Source organism: Coenobita brevimanus, chromosome 103 (genome assembly GCF_032717465.1).
Source record: "Coenobita brevimanus isolate Jiangsu-jjx chromosome 103, ASM3271746v2, whole genome shotgun sequence".
NCBI classification, from domain to species: domain Eukaryota; kingdom Metazoa; phylum Arthropoda; class Malacostraca; order Decapoda; family Coenobitidae; genus Coenobita; species Coenobita brevimanus.
The window spans coordinates 21,720,993-21,741,402 of NC_137056.1; positions in this window are offsets into that span (position 1 = coordinate 21,720,993).

Genomic DNA, 20,410 nt, shown 5'->3' on the forward strand with positions numbered 1-20,410 from the left:
GTGGGTGGTTGCGAAAATATTCCTGTCATTAAGATATGATGTTATGAAATACGCCTCTTGTTTATTTATGTCCTAGCAAACTAGATGATTAAATAAGTTGAATATAGCTAATTTTAGCACTGAGAAGAAATGAGCAAGTATAATTTTACCCACTTGATACAGATCGTAGAGGTGTGTCGATACAAAAGTCGATCTCGGAAGAAAATACAGGTTTGATTGAAGATCTCTTGATAATTCTAGTGGTGTGTTGATGGACGATATTACTCAGGAAACTCCATGGCCTGGTATTTGTAGTGGTTAACGGCTGTCCCAGGCAAACCTCAACATAGAACGTCGAATTTCCAACTTAACTGTGAAAATAAGTGAATATGAGTAGGAGCTATGTGAATAATGAGTAATGAGTAGTGCCTGGTGTCAGTCACACGTTGTTTGGCATGGCAGACTCGCGTTGTGATGTCATCTCAGCACATGGTGACGTCGGCTTCCCACACTGGTAGCTGTGGTGAGTGAATGAGTAGCGATGAGTAACTTGAGTGAAGACGAGTGAGTAAGATGAGTTGTAAATCGTGTCTCACTCTTCGTTTGTTTGTTCCCTTTATTCTATGTGGAAGTTTTCTCTGTCCTTTTCTCTAGTGATTTATTCGTTGTGGGATGAAGACTGCCGCTACTTGTAGGTGCGTGTAGAAGATTATATAGACGACGTAGAGTTGTTAATTGTAGTTGATTGTAGATGGCTGTAGTTGATTGTAGATGGCTGTAGACTTTGTAGAACTGAAGCTAACCTTGTAGTCTCGGTTGCTTTTGTAGAAATTTGCTTTTAATTCGGAGACGATGTCCGCAGATTTGCTGGTTTGTCGTTAAGCTACTTGCAAGGCGTCGAGTGATCTCTTGACCTCTGCATCAGCGTAATGATCTGGGAGACGGAGGGGGCAGGAGCTGATATTGTTGGTTGTTGTCAATCTTGATATTTTGTAGGAATTTAATGTTGATTCGTAGACGAGGTTCGTATACGTTCGCTGCTACCAAATGTCGTAAAGACTTTGTAGTTACTTGTAGAGAAGTATATTTTAGACTTGTGGTCGAGCGGCTTTTATATCTTGTAGTAGTTTCCCCACCAGATGTCATGTAGTGACGGGAGAGGTAAAGAATAGTATGGGACTATTTTTATTTTGTCTTGGAAATATTAAACAGGTATAATAGTATAAGTCCTGGGTAGCTACCTCCCTGTCTCGCTATCTTTCTCTCTCTCTGTTCTAAGGCTAATCTCCGTTTCGACCTCTCTCTAGGGTCGCTTGTCTCCTTCTAAACTCTCTTTCCTAACATCTCGTGTAGTAGGGTGTGTGTGTCACGTATGTTCCTCATGGCAACAGAACTTTCTCACGAGAGGACTGCTGACAGCTAACTGAATCATCTCCTTACTGGCCGCTGTCGTCAGCTTTCCTCCGTGTAAGCGTTTAGCGCTGCTCGCTTCTCGCAAACACAACACCTTCTCATCATTTGACTTCCTGCTTCTATCTGTCTCTCTATCTATCTATTTATCTATCTATCTATTATGTAGTCCTATACAGATAATATTATGAATAGCTAATAAAAAGGAGAGGGCTGGGGGGAGGGGAATCATGGAGTGTGAAAGGTGCATTATACTACTGACCAGACAACAGCTGGAAGACAACAGGCCTACATTCAGAAGTAATTTTAAGGGCATGGAATTCAGAGGACAGATGAGGACCGCTCCTAATATTACTAAAACGAAGAGCCAAGCCATTAGCAACCAGATACGCATCTGTAATTGATACCCTATCTAGATGAAGGACAGAGGAATATGCTTATTTTGTGAATATGTTTCCAGATGGAAGCATTGGGTATACTAGTAGTAATAGTGGAAACGTATAGCTTCTAGATATGGCGTTTAGCCTGTTTAACAGTCTTGTGAAGAGAAGCACGGACCTTTTTTAAACAAAAGAAATGCGCTCTGTTCATCCGGGATATTGCATTTATGAATGTAACTTTTCCAACTTTTACGTTCAACACAGAGTGCCACAGTGCAATCTGAGTCCCACGTAGGCACACATTTAGAAGGAAAAGGACAGGATGACCTAGGAATCGCAGTCAAAGCTGCACTCAGAACTAAAATGTTAAAAAAGTTAACCCTCCCAAGCATGTTGACACAAATCGCATTCTTTGTGGTTTGGCACGTAAACGCACATTGACGCGAATAGAGTGAAAAAGTGGGAAAAAAAGCTGTAAAAAAAAAAAGTTTTCGGCCAATTAGCATCAAATTTGGAGGCGTTCTAGCTGACGTGTCCCTCTTCCAAGGTAAACACTTAGCAGCACTGTAGAGCCTCCTCAGAGCCTGTCCGTAGCAAGAAACCTCAGTATTTCACAAGGAATCAGGCTATAGGCTAGGGTTTTGTCGTGTGTGCTGTCCCTTTAAATCCCTCTAATTCTCCCCTCCTGCCCAAGTTGAAGTCCCTATGGACTGAGTGTGATAATATATTATTTCTGTGCATATTTTGAAGTGATTTTGTCAAAGGAACATAGATATATATCTTGAGAAGAAATGGTGCCCATTACCAATCATTAGGCCTAGGGGCAAAATGTGCATTCACTGTAGAGGGGTTTCACCACTCTGCCTCCCCTGGGCCCGATGGTATGAGTACATATACATGTATAGTGACGCCAATGCCTAAAATTTATAGTGTGTGAAAGATATAGTGGCTGGCTTTGTGATATATTGGAACTAGCATGTGTTGTGTATGCCATACCCATAGTGTGGAATGAGGCAGGCATTACCTGTATGCCATAGTTGGGAAGGGATTATTAGAGGTGTTTAGGGATGGAATTTGATAATGATAATGTATATGCATATGAATTTGTGTGAAATATAAGGCCAATATGCAGTGAGTGTTTGTGAAGGAGTGTGACATGTGCCAATATAGCAATGTGTCGTAAATCACGAGGTGAAAGTGCTGCGTCACGGTCATGTTGTACCACAGTAAGGAACGTAATAATTGTGGAGGTAGGGGTGGAATCATTGTGGTAGTCATGTATTTGCATATGATTTAGTGTGAAGTGTACGTGAAGGGATAATTTATGGTGGGTAACAACTGTCAGCGATACCTTAACGGTAGGTGTGCAGGGACATAAGGACACCTAGGAACCAAGGACGTCATTGAACAGGTACTGTAACTTGCTCAGACATTTGGTGAGAACTTATACTTTATGTACAATGTACATGAAATGTGCTGCAAGTGTTCGTGAAGGAATTCTGTGGGTGCACAGCGTAGGTTAGCGATACCTTAGTGGCAGGTGTGCAGGGACATAAGGATGCCTAGCAACCACATGGATCATTAAACAGGTACTGTAAGTTGCTAAGACATTTGTTGATTATTTATGATTTATATAGAATGTTTGTGATATGCGTCACGAGTGTTCATTGTGGGATATTATGGGTGCGTAGCATAGGTTAGCGATACCTTAGCGGCAGGTGTGCAGGTGACGTAAGGACGCCAGGCAACGACGGACATCAGTGGACAGGTACCGTACCTTGCTAAGACATTTGTTGATTATTTATGATTTATATAAAATGTTTGTGATATGCGTCATGAGTGCTCATCGAGATATGGTATCATGTGTTAGGGAACCTTGGGGGAAGGAGGGAACATAGAAATATATATATATATATATATATATATATATATATATATATATATATATATATATATATATATATATATATATATATATATATATATATATATATATATATATATATATATATATATATATATATATGGCATACACCCACGGACGTCTGTGGACAGGTATATACTGTACCTTGCAAAGACATTGGTGGATAACTTATGATTTTTATGAAATGGTAGTGATGTGTGCCAAAAGTGTTTGTGGAGCTATTGTTAGGGTGTATATCATGTGTAGGAGGAACCTTCGGGAAAGGTCATGGAGACTAAGTGGCACTACGACAGGGCAGACTGGGAGGGACTCCAAAATTTTTCCATGGATGTTCCTTGGACCTCCTTTTTCTCCCAAGATGCAAATTCCACATTGCACCACATACAGGATTTCATTAAAGTCGGCATGGAAACATTCATTCCCCATCATAGTTACAGAAAAAGATGTAATTCTCCTAAATGGTTTGACCACAATTGTGCTAGAGTAACAGAACATAAAACAATAGCCTATAACACTAATACAAGGACCAAAACCAAAGAAGCCTGTAACTATTACAGAAATATCAGAAACCATGCTAAAACTATCATCACTCTTTCTAAATCAAACTTTCTGCATTGACAGGCTAACAAACTACTAAACAACCGAAATATAAACAAACTATTCTGGTCAACCCTTAATTCATTCAAACAAACTTCACTACCTCCTCTTCCATTCCACCTTTAGAGTCCCCCAATGGAAATCTAGTAAGTGACCCACGTGGAAAAGCCAAACTTCTTGTTGACATTTTTTCAAGAAACTCAACTCTAAATACAGAAAATTACAATAGTCCTGTACTTGATTTTGATTCCCCTCAAATACCTCCTTTCATGATTCACACCAGATACGTGCAAGCTGTATTATAGAATCTCTCAGCAGACAAAGCTACTTGTCCAGATAAAATTCCTTCAATAGTACTTAAAAATTGCTCCTCAGTGATGGCTCCTGTATTGGCAAAAATTTTCCGCTTATGCATCCGTACCTCAAGTTTTCCAGCCTCTTGGAAAGAAGCAAATATCCATTCTGTTCCTAAAAAGGGGGCAACTTCTGATCCAACAAAATGTAGACCAATTGCAATAACTTCCATTCTCGGTAAAGTTTTTGAGACGCTAATTAACAAACACATAATCAAGCATCTAGAAATCAATAAATTAATCAATGATCGGCAGTATGGATTTAGACAAGAACGTTCAACTGTAGACATTCTTTGCCTTCTAACCCATCAGATTAACAAAACAATAGACCAACACAGTGAAACACACATAATAGCACTAGATATATCAAAAGCATTTGACAGAGTATGGCACCGGGCCTTATTGTCTAAGATGTCATACTATGGTCTTGCATCACTGGTTCCTCTGGTTCCTCTAATTTCTTCTTACCTTCTTAACAGAAAAATACGGGTCATGGTAGATGGTATATATTCTCAGTTTCATTCCATAAATGCTGACGTACCACAGCGATCAATTTTGGCGCCAACCCTCTTTCTCATTCATATAAATGACCTCCTATCTGTCACTCACAACCCAATACACTCTTCTGCTGATGACTCGACCCTTCATAGTTCTTTCACATTTAGTCCCTCTTTTATACAATTTGATATTATGAATTCCCAAATAAACACAGCAATTTCTCTGAACCAGGACCTTTCTAAAATTAATCAATGGGGACAAACAAATCTGGTCTCATTTAATGCTCAGAAAACTAAATACATTAATTTCTCCAACAGAAAGAATCCCTCAGACTCTCACATAATTTTAAATGATGTCAATATTCCCATATCCACTACAATTGATATCCTAGGTGTTATTCTATACCCCAACCTAAGCTGGACAGCTTATGTTAAACCTCTTGCTAAAAATGCTTCCAAAAAATTGGGACTTATGTACAGAGTTCGTGAGTTCTTCACTGACGAGTAGATGGCCACAACATACAAAAGTCATGTCCGTTCTCAGAAAGAATACTGTTCACCACTGTGGAGTGGATGTGGAGCGGTTGCATTGAGGCAGTTGGACAAAATTCAAAATAAAGCCATTTGATTAATCAATAATCCTGCCATCACGCAAGACCTTCCTCCATTATCAGTACATAGAGATGTTGCTACTTTAGCATTATTTTATAGATATTTTTACCGCAAGTGTTCAGACGAACTGGCTTCAATTGTTCATCCCCTTCACATTTTCTCCCGAAATACTCGGGCAGCTGGGAGCACCCATGAATTCACACTCTCTCCCCAACAATGCAGAACCTCTGCTTATCAAAATTCATTTATCCTCAGGACTACTACTACTCTGGAATTCACGTCCTGGGAGTTGTTTTCCACAAACATTCAATCCACTTCAATTCAAATCCAGTTGTTATAAATATTTTATTAATGAAGGATGCCCTTAGGTACATGGACTTACTTTTTTTCCATTTGTTTTTTCTTCCTCAACTCATTATCTATTAAATATATATATATATATATATATATATATATATATATATATATGAGCCTCTGTGGTACAGTGGTAAAATGTGCATTTTCGTACACTGGAAAGCGAGGGTTCACGCCTCGCCAGGGTAATAGACTTTGGGAGCATTCTCCTGGCCACGTACTGCTTCGCGGACACAAGGGGTGCTGTGGTTGAACCAGTGTCGCATACTGTAAAGTATGCTTGCACCCAGTCGGCTTCCGCAGGCCGATTACACTTGGTTCACAGACTACACACACATCCAAAGCCACTCCAACACTACAATTACACTTACAAGCACTTCTCACCCTACATAAAATCTCTACAAGACAGCCAAAGCCACTTGGTGGAGATGCATTGGCTGTATCGTCCCGACTTCGGTCGGGATAGGCCGGTCCTGCAGTGGATACTCAAATGGCTGATGATGATATATATATATATATATATATATATATATATATATATATATATATGGCACAGACCCACGGACAACAGTGGACAGGTATGACACCATGCAAAGGCCCTGAAAAGTTGTCATTCATGTGAACTGTTCTTAAATGGCGCAGCGATTTGTTGCACGGAAAGATATAACATCACTTGTGTAGTGCTACTCTCAATGGAAGACGCTGCGTGACAGTGAATAATATCTATTGATTTTTCAGCTGAGAACCTCTAGATCATACTGGACAATTGTGTCAGTGCTTGCCACAGTGGGGAAGAAGGGTTTGTCTTCAGAGGAGTGGCAGAAGGTTCACTTTGAGGAGGAGAGCGAGAGCGAGGAGGAGAAGCTGCCGAACGATGCTTCAAGTGGGGAGGACTGGGACGATGTCCCAAGCCATTCCTGTCAAAGGCTTTGCCCCGACCCCTACCACCATGGGAGCAGACACCACCACGAATGTCAGGACCATCAGCCCAGCTATCGTTTCACTTGGACAACAGGCATCGTCTTTGCTCAAACCTCTTGCTTAAGCAGCCATCGCGGTCTCTCCACCTCTAGCCTCCAGTTCCCCCTTGGCCGAACCCATGTCACCGGTAGCAGGGCCTAGTTACATGACACTGGAACCTGCATGCACGTAGTGTCTGCAATGCAACTGGTGCAGGATGCGACTGTGTCATTGTCCCTTGCCTGGTCAACAAGGGCGCTGTCTCTGACAGCATTCATCCCCCCCCGACGTTTTGCAGCATCAGGAGACAGCCTCATCATCCTCATCATCAGAGCCATCACTACCTCGACGAGGCCGGCGTGGTCCACGGCCCGGCTAAGGGGGGTGGCAAAGGGGTGGCCGAGGAGGCAGAAGGCTGTCAGTAGGCTGACCCACTGCCACCACTGTGGGAGGTATTGCCGCAGAGGATTCAGGGTGGAGCAGTGGCCCATTCACACCACGTAATGGGCCCTTCACAGGATCCCTAGGAATGAGGGTTGATCCGCCAACAATGCCTCTCCAGTTTTTCCAGATGTTTTTCACCAGGGAGTTGTTAACATATTTCACCCGTGAGACCAACAGCTACGCATTCTTGGGAACTGTGTTGGACGCATGGTTCATCTGTAATGAAGAGGAGATGACCAGGTTCCTGGGGATGTACTGCTTCATGGGGGTTGTCAATATGCTGACCATCAGGCATTACTGGAGGAGATCCCGTCTCCACAACTCCCCTTTTCCAGAGAGTGATGAGTGAGAGGCGTTTCAAGGCCATCCTGAAACACTTCCACGACTTCATCTCACTCGCTATACCCCAGAACAATTGCGTTCAACTCATCAGGGTTCATACGTTGATGGAGTACCTCCTTCAGAGGTTCCTGGACACCTACCTACTCTAGGAGCACCTCAGCCTGGACGAGGGCTTGCTGGCATGGAAGGGGCACCTCAGCATCCGCATCTACAACCTCATGAAGCCCTCAAAGTACTCCATCATGTTCTACATCCTGGCTGAGGCTTCCTCAGGGTACACCTGGAACTTTGGGGTGTATACGGGGCAGAAGGTGCTGGAGAACACCGTTTAGAGCTTTGTAGAACCACTGAAGGACCAGGGATACAAAGTTTGCATGGACAACTATTATAACTCTGTATCCCTGTGAGAATGCCTCTTCAGTGCAGGAACTTGTGTGTGTGGGACCCTACACCTGGGAAGAGGAGCACCAGAGCAGCTACAGGACATCACCAGGGCCAAGAGCCTGCCAGAGGGGGGCAAGGCAGCAAGGCACAAGGACAGTGTGATGGTGTTGCTGTGGAAGGACAAGCACATCATCAGCATCGTCTCCACCTTCCGCAGCACAAGCACCGTCCAAAAGCAGGTTCAAGGGAAGACCAGGGGTCCCGACAGGAGGACAACCTATGTCTAGAAGACCGTGGACAAACATCATGGTGGAGGACTACAATCAACACGTGGGTCGAGTGGACTACTTCGACCAGATGGTCCAGTATTACCCCATCCAGCGGTGGACCGTGAAATGGACCAAGAAGATCACCTTCTACTTTATTCAGAGGGCCATTTTCACAGCATTTGCCCTGTATAAGAAGTGCTCGTGCAGGTCAGTCAGTCTGCTGGAATTTGTGGAGATAGTTGACAAGCTCCTCCACCCGCATCAGGGCACGTCATCCATCATGCCCCTGACCATCTAACACGACAGCCAGCAGGACCTCCTGCACTTGTGGCACCTGCAGCAGCACCAGCACAGGTGCCAACACCACCATCTCCAGGAGCAGGACCAGCACAGGAGCCAACGCCACCATCGCCTGCAGGACCAGCGCGGGTGCCAAGACGACCATCTCCAGCAGTTCCTGGTCCATCGGGAGAACCTGCTGCTGCTGCCATGTCCGGTCCTGCACTGCATCTCCAGGACGATAGGACCAGGGAAGACCAGGAGGACATCCAACCAAGTGTCGGAGAGTCATCAACGACAGCGTGTGGTTGGATCACACACTGGGCCATCAATAGGAGAGTTTTTCACTGCCTCCTCGTTCCCCACTCAGGTTAATTCCGAAGATGTGAGGCGACGTATAATGGAGGTTTAGCTGAGGAAGGAATACTGTAGATGTGTTCTGAATGCTGGCTAACCCCCGACTGACTCTCTGCGAGCAGCGGACGTGGGAACCTTAGCTTAACTCAGCAGTTTAAAGGAATTTGCTGATTAACACAAACTGTACTGGTTACACACACACACACACACATATATATATATATATATATATATATATATATATATATATATATATATAGGTTTAGGTATTATGAAGTATGGTTATGTGAGTACAATGAGTATGCGTACAATACTCCCCCGGTGAAAGTGAATTGGTGTCTCCTGACACAATGAGGCTGGGAGTACAGTAGGTTTCTTATAAGTATGGAAGGGGGGGGGGTTACTAGGTATATAAGTATATGGGTTGATAATTATTGTAAGGTAGAATAATTCCACAGGAGTTGTAGTAAGGTACAGGGATACAGTATATACAATACATGGCCATGTGAAATAAAAAATGTAGTTACATGGAAATACCATAATATATATATATATATATATATATATATATATATATATATATATATATATATATATATATATATATATATGTAAGATTTAAGTGCATAGTACGTAGGTATAGTAATAAAAGAATATTTTGAAAAGTGATATATCATTTGTGGAGCACACTAGTATGGAGTCTGTTATATCAATAAAGATGTTATCCTTCTCTTTTCTGTACGCTTGTATTGTCTCTGTCCTATGATGCAATATTTGTTTCAATAATTTCCACACTTTATTTACTGTTCTATATATACTCTATACGTTTTTCTACGCTACTATTGTAAAATATGTCTATGATCTTGTCCTGTACTATTTTTCTATTCTCTTGTGACTCATGAACTGTTTGTTTCTAGTTAGTGTACTCTTGCTCACTATTTTATGTCTTTCATTCATCCATTTTTTTTATTTTTTTTTTTTCATGTGTGTGTCTTTATTTTCTGTCAACAGATGTTATTTGAATTACACTGCACTTTTAGTCACCATACATGAGGACACTAAGTACTGCTGCTTCTACATCCTGTGGAGGCTGTACTATTCCTTTTGCGATTCGGATCTCGTGAAGGCGGCGTTCCATCTTCCTTACGCAACAGTACACTGCACAGACCGTGAGAACGAAACCTTTAAAAGAGATGGCCACTGGGGGAAACATAAATGTTAGATGTACCCATGAACAGCTGAAGGCCATAGAAAACTGGTCCATAATGAAGTCACTTTCATTTAGAAATGTTAGCATACGCAAGTTTGCAGAGGTGATAGAGATATTATCAAATGGTAGGGTGGAAGTCATGTTGATTGGTTGAAAGATGTCATAGGTGTGATTGCGTACAGCTTGGTGGTAACGAGTGGCGTAGGTGATTACAGACTCAGATTTGACTGTGCAATAGTCAGGCACCTTATAGGAACCACTACCAGGCACTGAACGAATAGAGATGGGGACAGTGAAGAATAAGTACTGGACGTGGTTCAGATGAGCGTGATGCACTGGAATTTCTAGAGCCGGAACAAAGGAACAGGCAGAGTGTACAGAATGGTTGCAAACTAAGGCAGACTCGCAGGGTGCAGCGCTACTAGGGAAAATAGCTAGAAGGTGAGCAGCACAAAGACGAGACATAGGGGTAAGGGAAGAACATCTATCGAGATCAGTGGAGGAGATAAAAGCAATGGAAAGGTGGTCATGGGATAGGAGAAAATATTCCGAGAGAACAGATGCTTGCAATAAGGAGTTATTGAACCTGAAAGGAAAAGGAATAAGTTGGAAGAGGTTAAAGGTGATGGCAGAGAGTAGAGGAATATGAACCATGACATGGTTAGCGAGAAGGGTGGCCTCATGAACTGGATAGTAGAATTCTTGAGAGGAAAAAGAAAGTAATGGAGACAAATCGAATGTGGAGTGAGCCCATTTTAATACAGAACGAAGAGCAGAGATAGGTACGCCTACTAAGTCCACAATGACACGTCCATCAACAGCATCGGCTAGAATACGAACCAAGCTACAAGCATGAGAGAGAAGAGAGTCTATGGAGAGTTGGAGGTTATCGATGTGAAGTTTTAGATAGAGGAGCTGAGAAACAATGTTAATTTTAGAAATTTATTGCCTTAGAATTCCTGTGAAGTTGTTCAGAGTATAAGTAACTTCATTTAGGTGGGCTGTAATCTTGTGCAACATAGTGTGTTGTACCTTTATGACTCGACTTTGAGATTCTAGAGCCGTGGCCAAGTGAGCTAGGTCAGACTCGAAATCAGAGAGGTCACGAGCTGTAGCTACACCAAAAAGACCACTAAAAATTTCACCTCCTAAGTCAAAGAGACCTCGTTTCCCACGTGAACGACCTACTGGTGCCTGACTGGAAAACGTGTTGTTTAGTTGAGAGAACCTCTCGTTGATGTATTCCAACTGCCAAGAACCTGGGAGATATAGAGGGTACCAAAATTGATCCGGATTGTGTTTCCCCACAATGGTTGACAGTTGGGTCTTGATTTCGTCCAATTGGCGTGCGAAATGAGGAAGGGCGATGGCTACGTCGGCCAGGGGCTCTAGATCGTAGCGCCTGCTGAGCCGACCAAGGCCCCGGGATGTACTCCACCATCGTTCTCACCCAACCCGGACCCTATGAGGGTCAGCCCTGCCATCAGGTAGACCGCTAACATCTTACGTAGAAAAGAAGGTTGAATTAATGGGAGAGATCATGAATATGTTTATGTGCAGAGTGCAGCTTGGATCGATATTGATTGGTTGAAGAATGGGAAGATGTGGGTGAAGAAGGTTCAGACTGCGGAATAGGTGGAGAAGAAGTAGTGGTAGGTTGTGCAAGTGACTTCCAACACCAGGCCTCGTAATGCACACTTTAGATCATCCACATGTATCCACTTGGTATCTTTAGTTGACAATTCTTTTATTTGAAATTTGTTACCTTATTTATTTATGACGCAGTGGGGGCCCTGTAAATTTCTCAACCAATTTGGGGGTGCATGTAAAGGAATGAGGAAATACTAGATCTCCAATGGTGATACAGATAGGTGAGGCAGACTTATGCTGGCGTTGCAACATGTCCTCCTGAGATGCAGCCAGATTTGCTGTGACATATTGATGGATTATCTGGAAAGTTGCTATTTTCACTTTCACACAGTCATCCACGTTATAGCTGGGGTCAGGCTGCGAATATAAGATGGAACAGGGAAGGTCTTCATCGAATCCAAATAGGACAAAGAAAGGAGATTCGCCAATGGATGAATTGATGGAACTATTTATAGAAGCTGCAACTTAGGGTATCCATTCATCTCAGGACGCACTATGTGACCCTAGATGTCTGAGACACTCCAAAATCTTTCGGTTATGGCGCTCTACGAGGCCATTTGAAGCTGAATGATTAGGGATAACATTGCATTTGTTGACATTGTACAGTTCAGAAATTTCATCCAGGAAACTATTGTTAAACTCAGTGCCATTATCTGTAAGTATTGTACTTGGTGTAGTAAATGGGCAAATAACATGGTCGATGAAGGGACGTGCCACACTCTTCGCGGTCTTGTCTGAAAGTGGTACCAGGACAAAGTAGCTAGAGAAGTGGTCGAATGCTACAAATAAATACTCAGTGCCTGATTCTGTAAGAGGAAGTATTAGAAGGTCAACAGAGAGTTTCCCACTGGCCTGACGGGATTGGGTATTGTAAGAGTGGTGCAGTAATCCGGTTGATCCTTTATGGCGGTGGCACGAAAGACAAGAGTCATGATGTTCATTAATATCTCGATGCATAGTTGGCCAATAGTATGCAAGACGTGCCTGTCTCAAGCATCGATCTTTACTTGCATGGGTTTCGTGAGGTGTGTCATGAACTGTTTGAAGCACCGCAGATATTAGATCAGTAGGGACAACAAGTTGGTGGACTTCCCTATTGGGCAATCCCTTCCCTGTAAGTAATGTTTTCCTGTATAAGATATCTTTTAGTATGAACTCATCAATTGGCACTGGCAGAGTAGGTAGAGTTATCTCCCGATTCCAGGAAATAAATCACTTTGGACCATAGAGGGTCCTTGTGCTGATAGTGCCGAACAACTTCGGGTGTTAGTGCGGTGTTATGTTTTGTTTGGCTGCACTGATGTGACAGCCGCTGTTACATTGCGTGAAAGTGCGTCTGTGACTACATCCGATTTTCCTGGCACATACTGAAAAGTTGGGTTGAAGTCCTGGATGGTGACAGACATCTAGCTAGCCTACCTGTGAAGTTTCATCCCTTGAACAAATCAAATTGAGGGAGGTGGTCTGTTTGGATATGCACTGGGTAACCATATACTATATCTCTGAAATGTTTCAAGGTCCAGATCACTGCCAGAGCTTCCAGATCTGTGACACTATAATTACATTCGGCAGGGTTGAGGGAGCGACTAGCATATGCTGTTACACGCCTCCTTCATGCTCGATCTAGTTGCATCAAAATTGCGCCAAGGCCTGCACATGAGGCATCCGTGCACAAAAGAAAGGGTTTTGTATAATCAGGAAATGCTAAACTGGGGCATCTACAAGGGCTGTTTTGAGTGCTTTAAAGGCTTGTGACTGATCTTTAGTCCAAATGGAAGGCACATTTTTCTTTAGTAAGTGACTCAGAGGAGCAGTGATTTGTGCATACCTTTTGATAAATCTTCGACAGTAATCACACAATCCCAGAAAACTCTTTACAGCATCTGTACTGGTTGGTACTGGGAAGCTGATAATCGCCTTAGTTTTATCTTCATTGTATGAATCCCTTGTGCATCAACTACATGCCCTACGAATTTAATTTTCTTTCCTAGGAAGTCACATTAACTGAGGTTGATCTTCAGACCAGCCAGTTGAAGGCGCTCAAATACTTGTTGAAGTTTAACAAAATGTTCAGGGATTGATTTGCTCACAACAATGGTGTCATCTAAACAGATAAAGAGAGAATGGCCCATCATGCCACTAGAGATGGAATGGATGAGTTGCATGAATACTGAAGGGGAATTCCTTAATCAGAAGGGAAGCCTTTTGAACTGAAAATGTCCAGAAGGGATGTTGAAGGCTGTTATAGGGTGAGATGATTCTTCCATTTCTACCTGGCAGTAGCCACTGAGTAGAACAAGGGATGTAAAGACTACCTTATTCTCACCTTGTGACTCTAGCAAATCAGTCAGGACTGGCGATGGAAAACGATCTCATGCAGTTACAGAATTTACGATAGTCCACTACTGGTCTAAATTGGCCGTCTTTCTTTGGAACTAAGAAAAGTGGGCTATTCCACGGACTGACAGAGGGTTCAATGATATCCTGATCTAACATTTTTTGTACTATCTCATCAGTCTTCTTTCTCAAGCTGAGAGGCAATCTATAGGCAGGTATGTAAATTGGTTGAGTACCCGGTACTAGTTCTATGTGGTGCTTAACTACGTCTGTCCTACCTATAGGTTCTCCGGGTAAGCCTACAACATCTCGATATGACTGCAGTAGATTGCCTAATTGATCTTTATGTTGAGGATAATCATCACAAGTTAGACTTGAGAGTAGGTCAAGTGAAAGAGTCGGAGCAGATCCCTTCGAGTTGATGGCATACACACCAGATTGATCACTATCATCATCATTTTTAGCAGGTACGGAGATTGGCACCTCTTGGCACTCCATTATGGCCGATGGGTAAACCAAGAAGTCTTCAATCTTTATAGCACTTTTAAGCTTCAGTGGAGCGTTAGTGACATTTAGCAAGTACAGATAACATAAGTTATCCTCCAACACAATACACAATGCCGACTTATAAGTTAAATCATTCACACAACACGTCTCTGGTAATGTTAGTACATCCACTCCTTCTTTCGCACCTACACACGAACAGAAACTCTGGTAAACTCATGCAGCAACAAAATTGTGTACTGATATTTTACTGCACGCCTCGTCTCCGCATGTTCCAGAACATTCAAGTCTTGTGAGGTAGCTAACTGAGACGTGTCTGAGTTGGCTTTAGTGCTGTCGTTAGACGGGTTATCATGATGTACTACTGAATGCTCAGAGGGTGTATCATTAGATGTTGGTGAGTTTACTTCTACGCTCACAGGTAGTGGTGGATTTATCTTTTTATTCTCAGAGAATGGGGAGCATTCATCTGTACTCTCAGGTAGTGGTGGGGTTAGTGGAGACTGACTGGCTGAGTTTATTTGGGAAAGCACAGGACATGGATAATCCATGCCATATACTGGGAACCCATAAATATCTATACTGTTAGATGCTGGGATTAGGGTGATGTTGTATTCTGCCATGGTAGGTAAACGGGGAAGGGCATCTGCTGGATATCTGAGGTCGTTTGTGACATGAAATGCGTTTGTAAAAGGTGTCAAGGCTTTATCTAATTGTATCTTTAAAGTGACTCGTCCCTTGACCTTAAACTCTGAGCCATCCACACTGCAGAGACGAATGTCAGGTGGCTAAAGGAATCCGACCTTTTTACCTATTCTCCTAATGCTGCTTAAAGAGTTTTCGGATATCAGATTTACCATAGACTCCATATCCATGAAAAACGAGGTTTGTATGTCTTCACTCCGTCCTAAAATGACTAAGCCTGAAGAAGTTATAGGCCCTACCTGGCGTATGAGGAGTTGATCTTCTGTTGTTACGTTACATTTATCCGACACAGGCGCTCCCCTTTCCCCAACTGGCGGCTGTTCAGGAAACGGCACTCCTCAGTAAGGTGAGTCGTACTGTTCTTGTGATATTTGCATTTAGGGCGACGCGATCGCGAAGGTGTACGTTGTCTATCCTGTGAGTGATGTCGTCTGTATTTACGGTCGCAACTGGATTCTCGACGCCCAGTGTTACCACAGTGCCACCACATGATCGAAAATTGTTTACCCCGTCGTACATTGGACTGGTCACGACCGCCGGTTGGTGATCTGCAACGTGAAAGGAAACGGTTAGTGTTAGGTCTTCCTCTCGTAAGTGGTCGCAAACGTGAGTAATCCAATGAGGCGACTGAGGTGTGGAAAACTTGCGAGACTGAGGGGCGATTAGTGGCCTGATGAGTGAGGTTTGATCCTGCTCTTTCCTTGATGGCCTTTGAGATGTTTTGAGTTTTATCTCCTGGGTTGAATCCTATCAGAGGGGCTATTTCTTTCTGGTTTGTATCTAGCCAGTTCATAAATCTCAAATAACCCAGCAAATCTCCAAAGTCGTTTAGTGAAATCATAAGGGTTCCATTAATGTCTTTTACCCATTGGATGCCACGCAACAACCGGCACATCTCAGAAGTAGTGGCCTTCATCACAGCTGTTGCCTCATATAATTTTGCATCTTTAGGTGGGACTTTCATATTCTTCTCCATTTGGTTAGTAAATTTGTGAAGCCACTGAGAGATGTGGCATTTGAATGCTGACAACAGTGTTGTATTAACTCATGGCGCAATTCATCAAATGCTTGACAATCCTCAAAATGGCCTGAACGAATCGCGGCTCCTGTTGGTGACTTGCTCTGGTGTAACTGACCCATACGATAAGAGAATTTGAGGGGTTCAGTTGTGATTTGTCTATTGCGAATGTCTGTTTCTACTTCTCTGAGGAAGTCGTAAATTGACACAGAGTTGCCTTCCCCGGTATATTTAGGGGGGTTAGCATCGTCCAAATATATTGACTGTGGAGTGGGGGGTTGATTTGCCATGGTTGGAAGAGTGAGGTTGGTTGGGTAAGTGTGGAAGTAACTGAAGTAGTTGGTTGAGAAGTAGTGAAGGTAATGGTACTGTAGTTATGTATGGCTGAGTTGGGAGCTGAAGTGTTGTTGCAGAGATAGCATGAGAAGTGGGAGGAGAAGGAGTTGCAGTAAGTTCTAGAGAATCATTTAAAGATGAAGGTGTATCTGGATTTATTTTATCTGGAGGAAGAATATCTGGGTTCTCTAGATGAGAAGTAGTAGTAGTGTAGCGGTAGTAGTAGTAGTAGCGGTGGTGGTAGTGAGAGTGGAATGAGGGAGTTCAGCTTTAGTTGTCTGAGTAGATGAAGAATATTTTTGATACGATCGACCACTACGAAGGTAAATCACTGAATCGTCATTATTGGGATCTACCTACTCATTTTCAGTGTCTTGTCACTGGCGAACGGGAGAGAGCTCTGTTTTTGCACAATATGACATGTAATGAAGTGGGAAAAATTATAAATAGTAATGAGAATGAAAATGTTTATATACAATGTAAGAATGAGGGCATATGAAATATTTACAATGATAATGAGAGTGAATATACACAATGGAGGCAAATATGAAGGAAAAATGAATCGGATGAAGAAAAATGAAGTGAGAGGTGAGCGAGGTGGGTGGGGTGGCTGAGAAGTAAAGTTAATATAAGCGATGCAAGATAGTGAATAAAAGTCAGATGAATGGTAATATGAGGCACAATCTGTAGTGAAAATCCGTAGAATAATCTCTATAGAAAGGCATGGAATGGGCTAAGTAGAATAAACTATATATTTACATATACTCAATACCGAAGCTTTGAGAATGAAGTGAACTCTTGCTCGGAGGAGTTGAGACGTAACTTCAGTGAAGTATCCCTCCCCGGCTGCGGAGGGTGATGGTGGGGAGAATGACGTCACAGCGAAGGCGACGAATGAGATAACAGCTGGAGCGTCAGATGATCACTAGCCAGATGTTGATTGGCTAGTGCTGGCGATGATGTAGAGACACATACCCTGGGCAAGGAGGTGGAAGGTGGCGCGGTTGCTAGGTGGTGCGGGTGTGGCTGTACCGTTTTTGATGGCTCAGAAATTTGCAAGGTGGGGTTGAGAGGGAGCAGCTGGGGTGTGTTAGGGTGGTAATTTTATAATCATCTAAAATAGGAGGAGCGTAAGAACTGGCATTTGATAGTTCCTTACTGAATGTTAGTTTGACAGCAGCCGTTGGGAAGTGATGAGGCCTGCAGGTCGGTGGTGGAATAAACTTCAGGGAAGTACGGTAGGAAGTTTTCACCAAGGAAGATGTAGGCGATCCAAACACAAGGTACGTGAAAGGCAGGGGTGCGGCAGGGGTAGTGAAGGAACAAGCACCTGTAGTAATGAGTCCGGTTGTGGTACTGAAATCACCGTAGAAGCGAGATGAAGGAGATCCGGCACACCGCTGCTACCAAATTGTTTCACTGCCCCCTTGTTCCCCACTCAAGTTAATTCCGAAGATCTGAGGTGACGTGTAACGGAGTTTTTTTGCGAAAGGAACACTGTAGATGTGTTCTGAATGCTGGCTAACCCCCGACTGAATCTCCGCAAGCAGCGGACATTGGAACCTTAGCGTAACTCAGCAGTTTAAAGGAATTTGCTGATTAACACAAACTGTACTGGTTACATATACATATATAGGTTTAAGTATTATGAAGCATAGCTTATATGAGTACAAAAATATAGCATGGGTATAAGAGGATCCCCAGCCGGAGGAGGCTCCAGTGCACCCTGTGTGCCCTGGTGAAGATGACGAGGGACACTAGTCACATGTGTCCTGTTTGTGATGTGCCGCTTTGCGTGGGTGATTGCTTCGAACGGTACCATACTGAGCAAAGTATTCCCTAGTGGAGCATACACACACACACACACACACACACACACACACACACACATACACACACACACACAATTACACACACACACACACACACACACACACACACACACACACACACACACAATTACACACACACACACACACACACACACACACACACATACTCACACACTACATAACTCATCTTCAAATCCCACAAGGTCCTGGAAGCAGCTCAACACCCCTAGAGGAAGTGAGTCTTCTGAATTTTGTTGATTTGTATTTTGACCTATATCAATACCCCTTATATTTTTCACACAAATAACTATTTTCTTCTACATATTACACATATGACAGAAAGTACAGCTTCATTAGCAGTAACTATGAAAAAGAGTAGTGGTCATGTCGTGTAGATTATAGCACTATAGAAACAACCCTGGGAGATATTACAGTCTGTACATAAAAAGAAAAGAAGAAAAAAGGCTTTGGGAGCATAGCCTTCAGATAAAGAGGGGGAGAGAGTTTTTTTTTTTTTTTTTCTCGCTTGCGGTAATACTAGGTAGAGCTAGGAGGAGTAATCTAGCTTTGTCATCCCATTACTCAAAAACTATTGGACTAATCGATTTCCAGTAAGAACCATGATAATGATCAGTGAATTATACGTATGTTCATTACCCAAATATAAGCCTTTGGGTGCATATTTTGTAGGAAATGGCGGGGGAACAGAGTGTGTTTTTTTTTTTTTCTTGCTTACGGTAAAAGTAGCCAGTGCTCAGAGGAATAATCTCACTTTGTAGGCCAATTACTCGAAAATTATTGGCGGTATCGATATCCTGTAAAACCCATGATGAAGATCAGTGAATAATACATACAGTATGTTCATTACAAAATATAAACCTTTGAGAGCATATTTTGTAGGGAAAGGTGGGGAAACGGAGTGTTTTTTTTTTCTCTCTCTCTCTCTCGCTTGTGGTAAAAGTAGCCAGCGCTTGGAGGAGTAATCTCACTTTATCAGCCAATTACTCGAAAGTTATTGGACGTATCGATTTCCTGTAAGAACCCTGATAAAGAGCAGTAAATTCTATGTATGTACAGGACATAACAATGTAATATCTCTGATAAAAAGTCGTTGTTACAAAGGCGGAAATATAATGGTTGTTGTGCGTGCATGACGAAAGTGCAGCATGGCCCTGGGTTCGCAGTAGTTTTTTGCGATTTACTCGGAAACTATGAGGCGTACCAAAAATATGCGGGGATCTTGAGAAAGATCATGAAATTCTACACAATATTATGAAATAAAAACAACAGGTGTGTGAGGAAAGTTTTGTGGTAGAGCTCCCTGAACAAAAATAAGCTATTGTAGAAAATGGCTTTCAGTCTTTGGCGGTTTTCTCGAATACTGCAAATCGTATCACAACCGCGCAAAGTTCTTTAGAAAACTTATGAAATTCTCTATAATAACTTCTAATAACATTTTTCTGTATGATTGAAAACATTCGAATTGCGATGTTGGGAAGTGAGATTGATGAAATGTTTATTCACACCGGCCTAATATAGTTTTTTCATGTTTATCTGTTTCTTTTTTTGTGTGTGTGCTTATCAGCTAGAACAAACATCGACGAATAAGATGAAGTAGGTTTCATGACAGTATATTGAGGTTTGGGTGGCGAAAATAAGGCGAGAATACGTGTTTTC